General features: G+C 36.2%; 1 long non-coding RNA gene across 3 annotated transcripts; it reads left to right on the top strand.

Moving 5' to 3' along the window:
- The first annotated feature begins 4,639 nt into the window (after nucleotides 1-4,639).
- LOC147834525 (uncharacterized) lies at nucleotides 4,640-12,787 on the top strand. 3 transcript variants are annotated; one of them, XR_015504453.1, is made up of 4 exons: nucleotides 4,863-4,978; nucleotides 8,403-8,476; nucleotides 12,484-12,643; nucleotides 12,729-12,787. It is a non-coding gene; the product is annotated as an uncharacterized LOC147834525 (long non-coding RNA). The 3 variants fall into 3 exon arrangements; XR_015504452.1 differs by lacking the exons at nucleotides 4,863-4,978; nucleotides 8,403-8,476 and adding an exon at nucleotides 4,640-4,733; XR_015504454.1 differs by lacking the exon at nucleotides 8,403-8,476 and having other exon boundaries at nucleotides 4,640-4,978.
- The last annotated feature ends 978 nt before the right edge of the window (nucleotides 12,788-13,765 follow it).

The following is a 13,765-nucleotide window of genomic DNA, read 5'->3' as shown; positions in this document are numbered from 1 at the left end:
CATGACCACATTGAAATATACAAACATTTTAGCGATATGGTGCAGTGATACCACTTACTACACTGTAATAAAAAGTGCAGGGTTCCACATGATTCATTCATGTTATCCAAACAATAATTCAATTAATTTAACAAATGGAAGTGGATTGAACATAAAACAATTAAGTTGTCCTCAAATTAATCTTACAAATTGTGTTGTTTAGCTTATTTTAATAAGTAATTTGAACAAGCAGCAAAAATATTTCAACATTTAATGTTTTTGTATACGAAAAAAGTTATTGATTTTCAGATCTCATGTTTATTTTTCTTTAATCCACTACAGTGTACAAAACACATTAATTGCATAATAGTATTTTAATGCTGAAGCCTTTGATTTCATTTTCAAACATGGATAACAAAAGACACAAGATGGCAGCAGCTGTGTTTGTATGAGAACAGTCTCTAATACCTGGATGATGTATGTTATTCAGTGTACTATAAACGATGGACATTTATACACACATGAATGTCACAACAGACCAATCAAAATCAAATATTATAATGCATGTTTTTTTTTTTTAATTCACAGTAACCTGCCAATTCAGATGTAAAATTGTAAGAGCAGGAATATTACAGGCCAGCAGCTGCAGTCTCTCAACCATCTCATAGTCCTGGTTTCTCATTCACTCACTCTCTTTCTCCATCATAGACCTGATTAAAAGCGATATCTGCTCAGGCGCATAAGCTTCAGGAGTGTTTGTTGTCATGTCTGTATTGCTTAATTTCTGACACACACTGATGCGATTGTGTTTTATGGTGTCAAGCATATATAAAGGTTGCTTGTATGCTTGTAGGTTATTAAAAGAAAACAAACTATTTGTGCACATACAAACAAATCTAGTTTTTTTTTTACTATCGGAGAAAAAGGAAAAAATGTTGATGACTCATCTTGCACTTCAGATCTTCGTCCAATTAGATTCTCTCTAGAATAAAAGCACCTTCTCTCCCTTAATACTGTCATTAACCTTTGATTATCAAGTTGCAAATCACTGTTACACTGTAAAACAATCATATGATCAATTAGTCATGACAACATGTTTTTAGTTCATTGTAACTTATTAAACTAAGTTATTCATGTTCTAAATTAATTGTATAAGCTGTTTTAAATCAATTTAAATTAAGTTCAACAGACTCATAAGGTTAATTTGATTCAGCTTAAAATTTTTTTAAGCTTAAACATATGACAGAAATTTGCATTCGGGTAAATTTACGGGTTTTTATTTGATAAGAAGGGAACTGCCTGCTTCTTATTTTCCAGCCTCTCTGCTGTAGTTCTGTTCATTAAAAGGCTTTCTTGAACTTCCCGTGTAATAAGTCAATATCTGCCTTTTCCACTGAGACAGCAGTATTTTTAGAGAGAGCAGGAAAGGCCTTCATAACCTCACGCTCAGTGTGACAATAACACTATATTACACTGAAGTAGTATATTGCTTTGATGTTGGAGCAAATAAGAAGCTCAGATTGTTTTTCATTATCTGTATATTAATATTGAACCATTTAATAATCTACAAAATGTGATGTTTGTGTGTCTGTCTATGTACATTCACTGGCCACTTTATTAGGTACACCTGTCTAACTGCCCGTTTATGCAAATTTCTAATCAGCCAATCCCATGGCAGCAACTTAATGCATTTAGACATGTAGTTATGGTCGTGATGATATATGTTACAGCCGAGGTATGCAGAAGAGCATCTCTCACATCCAACCTTGAGGCAGATGGGCTACAGCAGCAGAAGACCACACCGGGTACCACTCCTGTCAGCTAAGAACAGGAAACTGAGGCTACAAATCACACCAAAATTTCACAATGGAAGATTGGAAAAACGTTGTCTGGTCTGATAAGTCTCATTTTCTGCTGTGACATTCAGATGGTAAAGTCAAAATTTGGACCCATTCTTCCTTGTATTCATGGTTCAGGCTGGTGGTGGGGGTGTAATTGTGTGGGGGATATTTTCTTGACACATTTTTGGCTCATTAGTACCAATTGAGCATTGTGTCAATGCCACAGCCTACCTAAGTATTGTTGCTGACCATGTTCATCCTTTTATGTCCACAGTGTACCCATCTTCTGATGGCTACTTCCAGCAGGATAACACGCCATGTCACAAAGCGCGAATCATCTTAGACTGGTTTCTTGAACATGACAATGAGTTCACAGTACTCCAATGCCCTCCACAGTGCAGATCTCAATCCAACAGAGCAGCTTTGGGATGTGGTGGAATTGAAGATTTGTGTTAAGGATGTGCAGCCGACAAATCTGCAGGTACTGCGTTATGCTATCATGTCAATATGGACCAAAATCTCTGAGGAATATTTCCAGTACCTTTTTGAATCTATGCCACGAAGAATTAAGGCATTTCTGAAGGCAAAATTTCCCTTATGCATTAGGTTGGATATAGTTATCCAAGTTATTCTGTTAGATTCAGTTTTGTGTTGAAGATAAGTTGACGTTGGTACCTAATGTACATACATAAATATACTATATTGTATTACATTACAGTTGAAGTCAGAGTTATTAGCCCTCCTGAATTATTAGCCTCTGTTAATTCTGTTTAACGGAAAGATTTTTTTAAACACAATTTTTTCTAAACAGCTGATAGTTTTAATGACTAATGTTTAATAACTATCTTTGTCATGACAACAGTACATGATATTTTACTGGATATTTTTCAAGCCTCTAGTATTCAGCTTAAAGTGCAATTTAAAGGTTTAACTAGGTTAATTAGGTTAGTTAGGCAAGTAAGTCATTGTATAATGATGATTTTAAAAATATAGCTTAAGAGGGCGAATTATATTGACCTTAAATTTGTTTTTAAAAATTAAAAAACATGTTTATTTTAGCCGAAATCAAACAAATAGACTTTCTCCAGAAGAAAAAATATTATAGGAAATATTGTGAAAAATTCTTTCGCATTCTAGCTCTTGAAGAAAAAATATTATCAGACATACTGTGAAAATTTCCTTGCTGTTAAACATCATTTGGGAAATATTTAAAAAAAGAACAAAAAATTCAAATGGGGTTTAATAATTCTGACTTCAACTGTATATTTAATAAATAAACAATTATTCAAATATATTTAGAATTGATGCATGTATTGGTGGAGTCTCGTGTGGACTCTGTCCAATAAGAGCTCTTCTGTCTCCGTGATGTCATGGAGAGTGTGGCTCATGGAGATTTGCCTGTTTGTGTGCAGCTCTTAAGGCCTTTGACACCTGCTGTGAGATCAATCTCAGCCACATCAGACATTTAGCATTAACAAGGCCCCTGCCGCCCTCATCTCCCTCTTCCCTCCCTCCATCTCTCTCTCACTCACTCTCTCTGAGCCTCTGGAAGTCTGAGAGGGAGAGTGATTAAGCCTCTGTCCTGCGGGACTGATCTTTAGCTCTCCATGTTGAAACACTGCTGTATTATCACCGCTAGCTGCACACTGATCCACAATACGAGACTCGATGTCCCTCTTCTGGTATATACACTCACCGGCCACTTTATTAGGTACACCTACTAGTACCAGGACCCAGTGGACCCACTTTTGCCTTCAGAACTGCCCTAATCATTCTTGAAATAGATTCAGCAAGTTACTGGAAATATTTCTTAGAGATTTTGGTCCATATTGACTTGATAGCATCACACAGTTGCTGCAGATTTTCAGCTTGAGATCTGGTGATATAGAGGCCATTTGAGAACAGTGAACTCATTGTCATGTTTAAAAAAAAATACACACATAAATAAAAAGAATAAATAAACAAATAAATACACAAACTCCTACATAACTAAAACAATAAATATGCAAATAAATGAGTGAATAAATACACAAACTGTATAAATAAAACAATAAATAAATACGCAAATAAATGAATAAATATATACACAAACTCTTGCATAAATAAAACAATAAATAAATACACAAATGCATCCATCAATAAAACAATAAATAAATAAATACACAAATAAAAAAATAAGTGAATAATAAATAAATACACAAACTCCTACATGAATAATAAATAAATATATACACAAACTCCTGCATAAATGAAACAATAAATACACAAATAAATAAATGCATACATCAATCTACAAATTGTTGCATAAAAAATTATATAAATAATTGATAGTGCGGTGTGAAAGGGGAAAAATCTACTTTCAGTTTAGCATTTTCTTATTCCCCAACATATGTGTAATTTATTTATTAATCTGCCCACACTATTTATATATTTATTTATGCAGGAATTTGTGGATTTTTAAATTATTTTATTTATTTATTTGCATATTTATTTATTTTTTTATTGTTTTGCAGGTTTCGTCCTCCAGAAGATAATAGGTCAGTAAATGTGTAGTAAAAACCTGTGAATTCGATATTACTTGACTTTAAGTAAGTCCAGGATTAAACGAAGACATTAATTAATGCTTTTTATCTTCTATATGACAGTTTTACACTCTAAGTGGAATGAATTTTCTGTTTTGTTTTTCTTTTACTGGTTTTGTTGTTGTTGTTGTTCCAGTGTTTGTCCAGCAAGTGTCGCTGCCGCAAATGTCGCTGTGTTGAGGAAACGAGTAAACACTCCGGACCTGTATTTGTGTCCTCGTGTAGCCTCTTTCTGTCATCCCGCATCCAACTCTCCGAGCGTCAGATCTGTGTGTCCTCAAAGCCCCGCAGATGAACTTTGAGTTTGTTCTTCAGAGCTCCTGCGCCATCTGTGAGTGTGTCTGTCAGGACAGTTCCTCCACCCACAGGATGACCACCTGCCCGGCCGAGCAGCAGCACCTGTCTTGTCCGCTATGTGGGTCACAGCTGTGCAGATATCTGCGCGTGCACGAGGGAGAGAGAGAGCCGATGCTTGACCAAACAAACACTCAAGGCGAACACACACACACACACACACACAGGTTCATGTCTGCTTTTATTTCCTGACAGTCAGTGAAAGATTTGTCTGTTGCAGGGGTAAGTTGTTCAACACAGTAGTCTATTTGTTAAAAAAAAAATTATATGAACTTAATATGGAAAGTTTGAATGTGAAAAAATAAGAGAGGGCGACACGATGGCTCAGTGATTAGTACAGCAAGAAGGTTGTTGGTTTGAGCCCTGGCTGGGTCAGTTGACATGTCTGTGTGGAGTTTGAATGTTCTCCCCATGTTGGTGTGGGTTTCCTCTGGGTGCTCTGGTTTCCTATTATAGGTGAATTGGGTAGGCTAAATTGTCCGTTGTGTATGTGTTTGAATAAGTGTGTTTCCCAGTGATGGGTTGCAGCTGGAAGGCCATCCGCTGCCTAAAACATATGCTGGATAAGTTGGCGGTTCATTCTGCTGTGGCGACCCCAGATTAATAAAGGGACTAAGCTGAAAGATATGCTACACTGATACAAAGTAACACCTGATTTTGATAGAGCACTATGAGTTAGAATCCACAGCAAACATATATTTTTGTCTAAAACATTAACCTTTGAAATTCGGCTTTTGTTACTTTCATCACCGCTCTCCTCTAATTATGTATGTAATATATACAGTTGAAGTTGGAATTATTAGCCCCCTTTGAATTGTTTTCTTTTTTAAATGATGATTCATATGATGTTTAACAGAGCAAGGAAATTTTCACAGTATGATAATATTTTTTTTCTTCTGGAGAAAGTCTTATTTTATTTCATCTAGAATAAAAGCGGTTTTTATTTTTATGGTCAAAATTATTAGCTCTTTAAGCAATTTTTTTTTCCGATAGTCTACAGAACACACCATCATATACAATAACTTTCCTAATTACCCTAACCTGCCTAGTTAACCTAATTAACCTAGTTAAGCCTTTACATGTCACTTTAAGCTGTATAGAAGTGTCTTGAAAAATATCTAGTCAAATATTGTTTACTGTCATCATTGCAAATAACATAATCAGTTATTAGAAACGAGTTATTAAAAGTTATAGTTATAGATGTAATAGTTATTAAAACTATTATGTTAAGAAATGTGTTGAAAAAATGTCTGTTAAACATAAACTGGGAAAATATATATAAATATATATATAAATATATATACACAGTTGAAGTAAGAATTATCAGCCCCCTTGTTTATTTTTCCCCCCAATTTATGTTTAACGGAGACATTTTTTTTCCAACACATTTCTAATCATAATAGTTTTAATAACTCATTTCTAATCACTGATTTATTTTATCTTTGTCATGATGCCAGTAAATAATATTTGACTAGATATTTTTCAAGACACTTCTATACAGCTTAAAGTGACATTTATAGGCTTAACTAGGCTAATTAGGTTAACTAGGCCGGATACGGTAATTAGGCAAGTTATTGTTTAATGATGGTTTGTTCTGTAGACTATCGAAAATATATAGCTTAAATGGGCTAATAATTTTGTCCTTAAAATTTTTATTTTTTAAAATAAAAACTGCTTTTATTCTAGCCAAAATAAAACAAATAAGAAAAAAATATTATCTGACATACTGTGAACATTTCCTTGTTCTGTTAAACATCATTTGGGAAATATTTAAAAAAAGAAAATAAAACTCAAAGAGAGGCAAATACTTCTGACCTCAACTGTATGTATGTATGTATATATGTAAGTATGTCATTTAAACATTTATTGAATAATAAATATTAAATTGAGATTTTTGCAAAAAAAAAGTTTCTTGTTTCTAGTCCAAGTATCTATCTATCTATCTATCTATCTATCTATCTATCTATCTATCTATCTATCTATCTATCTATCTATCTATCTATCTATCTATCTGTCTGTCTGTCTGTCTGTCTGTCTGTCTGTCTGTCTGTCTGTCTGTCTGTCTGTCTGTCTGTCTGTCTGTCTGTCTGTCTGTCTGTATGTCTGTCTGTCTGTCTGTCTGTCTGTCTGTCTATATATGTGTGGGTGTGTGTGTGTATATAAATATGTAATTTAAAAATTTATAGAATATTAAATGTGCAATTATGCACAATTATACATTATCGTTTCATCGACCAATGACAGGCAGGAGTCAGAAGGCATTGGTTTTACTTTTCCATGCACACTCCTGTGGCTGGTCCTATAGAGCTTTTCCGTCCGAGATCTTTTAACTATTCCCATAACAGAATTCCCAGAATCTTAAGACAAAGGTGACCAAAGCTTCAAGGCTATAACTCTCCCTCGACAGCACTAGGAACTCCAGTCTGTTAAACTTAAAAAAAATAAATAAATAAACATTTAAAGACACATCTCTTCCCTGCTGAAAAATCCAGCCTAAACCAGCCTAGGCTGGTTGGCTGGTTTTAGCTGGTCGACCAGGCTGGTTTTAGAGGGGTTTTGGCCACTTCCAGGCTGGTTTCCAGCCATTTCCAGCCTGGTCTTAGCTGGTTAGGCTGGGAGATGACCAGCTAAAACCAGCTTGACCAGCCTAGCCAAGCTGGGAGTCCAGCCAAAACCAGCTATATCCAGCTTAAACCAGGCTGGTCAAGCTGGATTTGGCTGGTCATTTTCCAGCCTTACCAGCTAAGACCAAGCTGGAAATAGCTGGAAACCAGCCTGGAAATGGCCAAAACCCCTCTAAAACCAGCCTGGTCGACCAGCTAAAACCAACGAACCAGCCTAGGCTGGTTTAAGCTGGATTTTTCAGCAGGGTTTAGATAAGCTTTTAATCAACAGTATGGCGGGCTAGTTAGACGTTTTTGTGGTATACTCAAAGCAGGACTTTTGCTGCTAGTTCAAACAACTTATGTAAAATGAGTTCAAACAAGTGAATTCTTGAGGGTTTTTAGGGACAATTTCATTATTTTATGTTCGATCTACTTACATTTGTAAAAATGATTAAGTTAACGGTGATGCAGGGGTGCAGTAAGTAGTGCTGTTGCCTCACAGCAAGAAGGTCGCTGGTTTAAGCCTCGGCTGGGTCAGTTGGCATTTTGTTCTCCCTGTGTTTGCGTCCTCCGGGTGCTCCAGTTTCCAGCACAAGTCCAAAAACATGCGCTATAGGTGAATTGAGTAAGCTAAAATTGGCCGTAGTGTATGTGTGAATGAGAGTGCATGGGTATTTCCCAGTGATGGGTTGCAGCTGGAAGGGCATGCGTAAAACATGCTGGATAAGTTGGCGGTTCATTCCGCTGTGGCGACCCCAGATAAATAAAGGGACTAACCCGAAAAGAAAATGAATGAAAGAATAAGTTAACTCAATCGATTTGAGTTGGGACAGCATGAAGGAAATGTTTGGAATCCAGCATTTTTACAGTGTATTTTTACTTGATTTTAACCTGTTTTTTTGTACTATAAAGCACTTTGTGACTTCTTTTTCTGAGAATGCTATATAAATACTTTGTACTTACTTGGTTTAGAAACCACAATATTTACAATTGTTGAAGCTGACAGGGCAGAAATAATCCACTTCACTTGCTTATTTTAGCTTCGACAAACAGCAAAACAGACGAAGAAGCAAGATCCTGCAAAAACAACCCTGATTCTGCTGAAGCACTGCAGGTGTGTGTGTGTGTGTGTGTGTGTGCACGTTTGAATTTGCACAGCGAGGTCAGAGAAGAGCGATGTAGATTGCAGGTGCTTTTGCATTGAAAAAAGAGGGAAAGAAAAGGAATAGAAAAGGCTGGGATGCTGCACTGACTCCCTCGCTCCCCCGCCTCGTCTATCACTGCATTCAGCGGCCACTAAGGACTTGCCAAGGAGAACCCTAAAGCGCGCCTCACAGGCCTGACCTCAGATCAGCCCTCATGCGCCCAGAATAAGCCGCAAACTGGAAGTGAAAACAGGGAAGTAATCCGGAGTCAGTCATTGGAGGGACATCTGTACCCTACAGCAGGCGTGTTTGTGCTGGACTGACCCACATTGGGCTGCTGTCGCTCCGGATGCTCGCTTTACTTTCCATCAAGGGCATCAAACAGCTCCAGAGATTCTTACAGATTCATAACACCTCTTACTTCACTGCATGACCTGTCTGGACTTTTGATATAAGAAGACCTGTTTGTGTATCATGCAGTATCAGGCCTGTAGCCAGGGGTTGTTTGGACTGCTATGCCATCATAAATAGTGAAAATAACCCATCGAAAAAGGCTTCAAAACAATGTTGAATGATCTGTTGCCTGTCGCTTTGGTGTGACTTCAGCTGATCAGTTTTGGCCAATGCAAACAACATCCAGCTGTGCAAGAAAACATAAGAATCTGACGTAAGTGAGGTCATCTTTCTCTACTGACCTACTGTATTGTTATTTAAAGGGCACCTATGATGAAAATGATCTTTTGTAGGCTGTTTGGACAGATCTGTGTGTGGATGTTGTGTCCACATACATATTGGGATGATATAAACACAATAAATCTCTTTTTTTTTTTTATTTCCTTACGTTAAAATAAGATCCAAATCCCTCCCATTTTGAGGCGAGATTCTCTCATCCCTTATCATCGCAGAAAGACTTGAATTAGCTCTACAACAAACACATCAAATAATCATTGGGAAAGGTCTTACTGTTGTATTTCTCACAAACGTTACGTGAGATCTGCTTCCTTCATGTCTGTCTGTTTATCTGAGGCAGAGATAGAGTCACTTTGACAGGCACATGGGAACAGTGGTCGGGAAGAACCAGCATTAAAGGCACAGGCAACAAAAACAGCTACATAGTGTTCAGAGCAGAAAATCCCAACAAATAATCTGATGGGTGTTTTACTTTACAGGCACATTCTGTAGACAAAAAAGGCTTATCTTTAGTCCTAAAAAAGAGTTAAAATTGATGCCCTTTAATATAGAAAATATTTTACAAGTAACTTTTATTATAAATCTTGCAGCTTATTCTTGAAATAAAAATGAGCAATAAAAAGGTGTGAAGCACCATTAGTGGCTCATATTAGAATTAATTTGAACACTAATTTGGCTTTTGTTGTTATCCATGAATTTTCAAAAGTACTTTTTTACAAGAGAGGCTAGAAACATTTTGAATCTCTACATAATTGTGTGGTTTTTTTTTTATTCAAATGGCCAAATTCTGACTGAGGAAAGTTAAATGTACTGGTCTGTTTGTTATTGATATATGACCTAATATGTTTGTATTCAATATGTTTTTTTCTAAATCTTTAGGAATTTTTTGGTTGTGATGACTATCTGAAAAGCTAATATAGCTGAAAGTAGTGCTTTAAATGTCACTAAAAGCAGTGATTAAATCTCATAATTACATTTTTTTTTTCAATCGCTTGGTATATTTCTCAGATCAGAATTGAAATTTGCAAAACAGTAAGCGCATTTCTCAAAACAACCTGTAACAAATAGGAAAACACCATGCAAAAGCCTAAGCTCAAAATCTATTTAGGTTTGAAATATGAACTAAGGATTTTGACCATGCAAGAGACTCAAAATCCTTAGTTCATCTGTCAAAACTAAATTTCTGTGTCAATGAGTGTGTTAGTGCCATCAGAATGACAAGTCCTGCTGTCATAACAGTGTATGGAGGGTTGTTCTGATGTAAACTTTCAAATAGTTTTTTTATTTATTTTTTTGTTGTTTGTACTGTAATTTGTTGACTGATCCTGTTATTGTGAAACAGAAATAAATGACAGCACTGAATAACACAAATAAAAAAAAACTAAACAAAAGTACAAATTGAACATAGGACAACATCCCTTTAGATGCACTATTATTAGACAAAACCAAGATTGACCTGCAAGAAATTTACCAATTTTAGACAGATTTAGAAAAAAAGGTCCAATGGAAATATATATAGAAAATGCATAATTACAAAATATTAAGACAACTTGTTCAAGCATTTTACATGTAAAGACTTCTACCATGAACAAATGATTAAATGTTGTGGGTGGTGAGACTATTCAGACAGAGACCAAAATAATACATTTTGATCAACATGACATACGCCATTGATAATGAAGGAAACATCAGAGAATTTCACATGATCATTTGCATGGATATACTCAAGCATTTACAACTTGTTTAAAGGAATGAGAAACTGCTTTTCTGATGTGCACAAGTGACACAATGATGTGAGGATTAAACAGGTAGTTTTGAGAATTGCAATTCGGATCTGAGAAATAAACCAAAGTCCACTTTTGGAGAAAAAAGAACCACCTCTTTTACTGGATACAGGCCTGAGTATTGTGGATCTTTCTGATCCATATTCATGTAGTACGATTTTCCCATTTGTTTCATGTCAAATTTTCATCATTTATGCCTTGTGATTATTTTTTTTGAATAATTCATATTATTTAATTTGGCATGCTCTTTCATATTAGCTAAATCCTAACTGATTCTATTTCTGAAATTCAATTAGCATGCTAACAACATGCTGATTCATGCTAGCCAAAGACGAACAAATGCATTGTTGATTTACGTAACACAATTCATAATGGATTTTCATATTTTTTTCAATCATGTCATTCAAAACAAATTAATATTGCTAAAGTTAAAGATAAACAGAGTCAAGATAGAAAAAGTTGCTCGGTGAGTCCTTTTTGCTCGGTTTGAATTATTTATAATAATAGTTTCATTCATTCATTTTCTTGTCGGCTGAGTCCCTTTATTAATCCAGGGTCGCCACAGCGGATTGAACCGCCAACTTATCCAGCTAGTTTTTACGCAGCAGATGCCCTTCCAGCCGCAACCCATCTCTGGGAAACATCCAGACACTTATACACTACGGACAATTTAGCCTACCCAATTCACCTGTACCGCATGTCTTTGGACTGTGGGGGAAACTGGAGCACCCAGAGGAAACCCACGCGAACGCAGGGAGAACATGCAAACTCCACACAGAAACGCCTACTGAGCCGAGGCTCGAACCAGTGACCCAGCGACCTTCTTGCTGTGAGGCGACAGCACTACCTACTGCGCCACTGCTTCGCCTATAATAATACTTGCAAACTAAAATATGTTTAATGTCAGTGAAGTTGTACTTTAAAAGGATAATTTACAAAAAAATATATTTTCAATATTTTCCCTTAAATTCACCTGTTCAAATCTCTATGAGCTTCTTTCTTGCTGTACACAAAAGAAGATATTCGGATGGCAACTAAACAGTTAATGGTGCCCAATGACAGTCATCGTTGTTTGGAGGTCAATGGCTACAATAGACTGTTTGGTTACCAACAAAAGATGTTCTTTTGGATTCAGCAGAAAAAAAATCATATATCATATATTTACAATCAATTTAATAAAGAATAAATGCAGCGTAAATGGTCATTTTTAATTGAACTATGCCTTAATGGGGTCTAGGGCAGTGTTTTTTAACCACGTTCCTGGAGGAGCATCAGCTCTACACATTTTCTTTATCCAAACACACCTGATTCACATCATCAGCTCATTAGCAGAGACTGAAAGACCTTTAATGGGTGTGACATCCAAAACAGTGTTGGTGGTCCTCCAGGAACGTGTTTGAGAAACACTGGTCTAGGGGATACCTAAGACAAAAAAGGTTGGGAAAACAGTATTAATATTCCATGCTTGACTTGATAGTACCATATGTGTGTCCTTGATCCAGATGGTTATTCCTTCTTCATCATCATCATCATCATCATCCACCTTCCCCCAAAACAAACCCATCTCCACCTGAGTCATCCATCCACTGACGCCCGCAGAGGACAGATGTAGGATAACTTCATGTTGCGTCTGTATCTTCCTCCCAGCATGGGTGTCAAACCGTAAGAAAAAGTGTCCTCCATCATTTTATTCCATGTGTTGATGGGCTTTTCTGACTCTCTAATAGTCTGTCTGTTTGTTTCACAGCCTGTCATGTTAAAGCTGGTGAGGTTCGACTTCACACCGTTACTCAAGGTGACTTTCCTGCTTTTATGTTCCTCAGGTTGTTGTTGCAGTGTTTTGTGTGTGTGTGTGTGATGAAATGATGGCTAAATAAGTCTGCTTTTCACTGGGGTTGGTAATGAGATTCGTGACTAGGTTCATTGTTAAGATGAAAGAATAAAGAATATAGAAGCATCATCTCATCAAAACGTATAATAGGGGATACACAAAAAATGTAGTAGTCATATGAAATTGCTGGCGTGGGTTATAATTTCAAGAACACTTTCTGGGCTTTTTCTCGCAATTTCTGAATATTTCTGAATTTAAGATTCAGGATTTGCCCACTATATAAAAGCAAAAAAATATTTTTACACCATTTATTAAACTAGCAATTCAAAGAATCATATTAGCAACGTGCTAATTCATGCCAGCAGCATGTTCAATTTTCCATCCATCTATCCATCCATCTGCAACATTTATTGAACTTTAAGAGTAATACATGCTAATTCATGTTAGCAGCAAGTTTATCTATCTATCTATCTATCTATCTATCTATCTATCTATCTATCTATCTGTCTGTCTGTCTGTCTGTCTGTCTGTCTGTCTGTCTGTCTGTCTGTCTGTCTGTCTGTCTGTCTGTCTGTCTGTCTGTCTGTCTGTCTGTCTGTCTGTCTGTCTGTCTGTCTCTGTCTATCATCTATCTATCTCTCTGCAACTTTTATTGAACTTTAAGAGTCATACATGCTAATTCATGTTAGCAGCAAGTCCATCCATCCGTCCATCCATCCGTATGTCTGTTTGTTTTTCTGTGTGTCTGTTTGTCTATCTAAAACTCAAAGTTTGTCTTGATAAACTCATTCATTCATTTTTTTTTCAGCTTAGTCCCTTTATTACAGTTTTTCTCAGTTGCTTTGGTGCATTTCTCACAACACTATTTACATTTGCACAAAAGTTAATGCATTTCTCAAAACAATTAGTACAAACTGCAAAACCTAGTTGATAACCTGCAAAAGCATGTCACT

Source organism: Danio rerio, chromosome 12, assembly GCF_052040795.2.
Source record: "Danio rerio strain M-AB ecotype USA chromosome 12, GRCz13ab, whole genome shotgun sequence".
Classification (NCBI taxonomy): Eukaryota; Metazoa; Chordata; class Actinopteri; order Cypriniformes; family Danionidae; genus Danio; species Danio rerio.
This window is presented reverse-complemented; position numbering and strand designations above follow the sequence as displayed.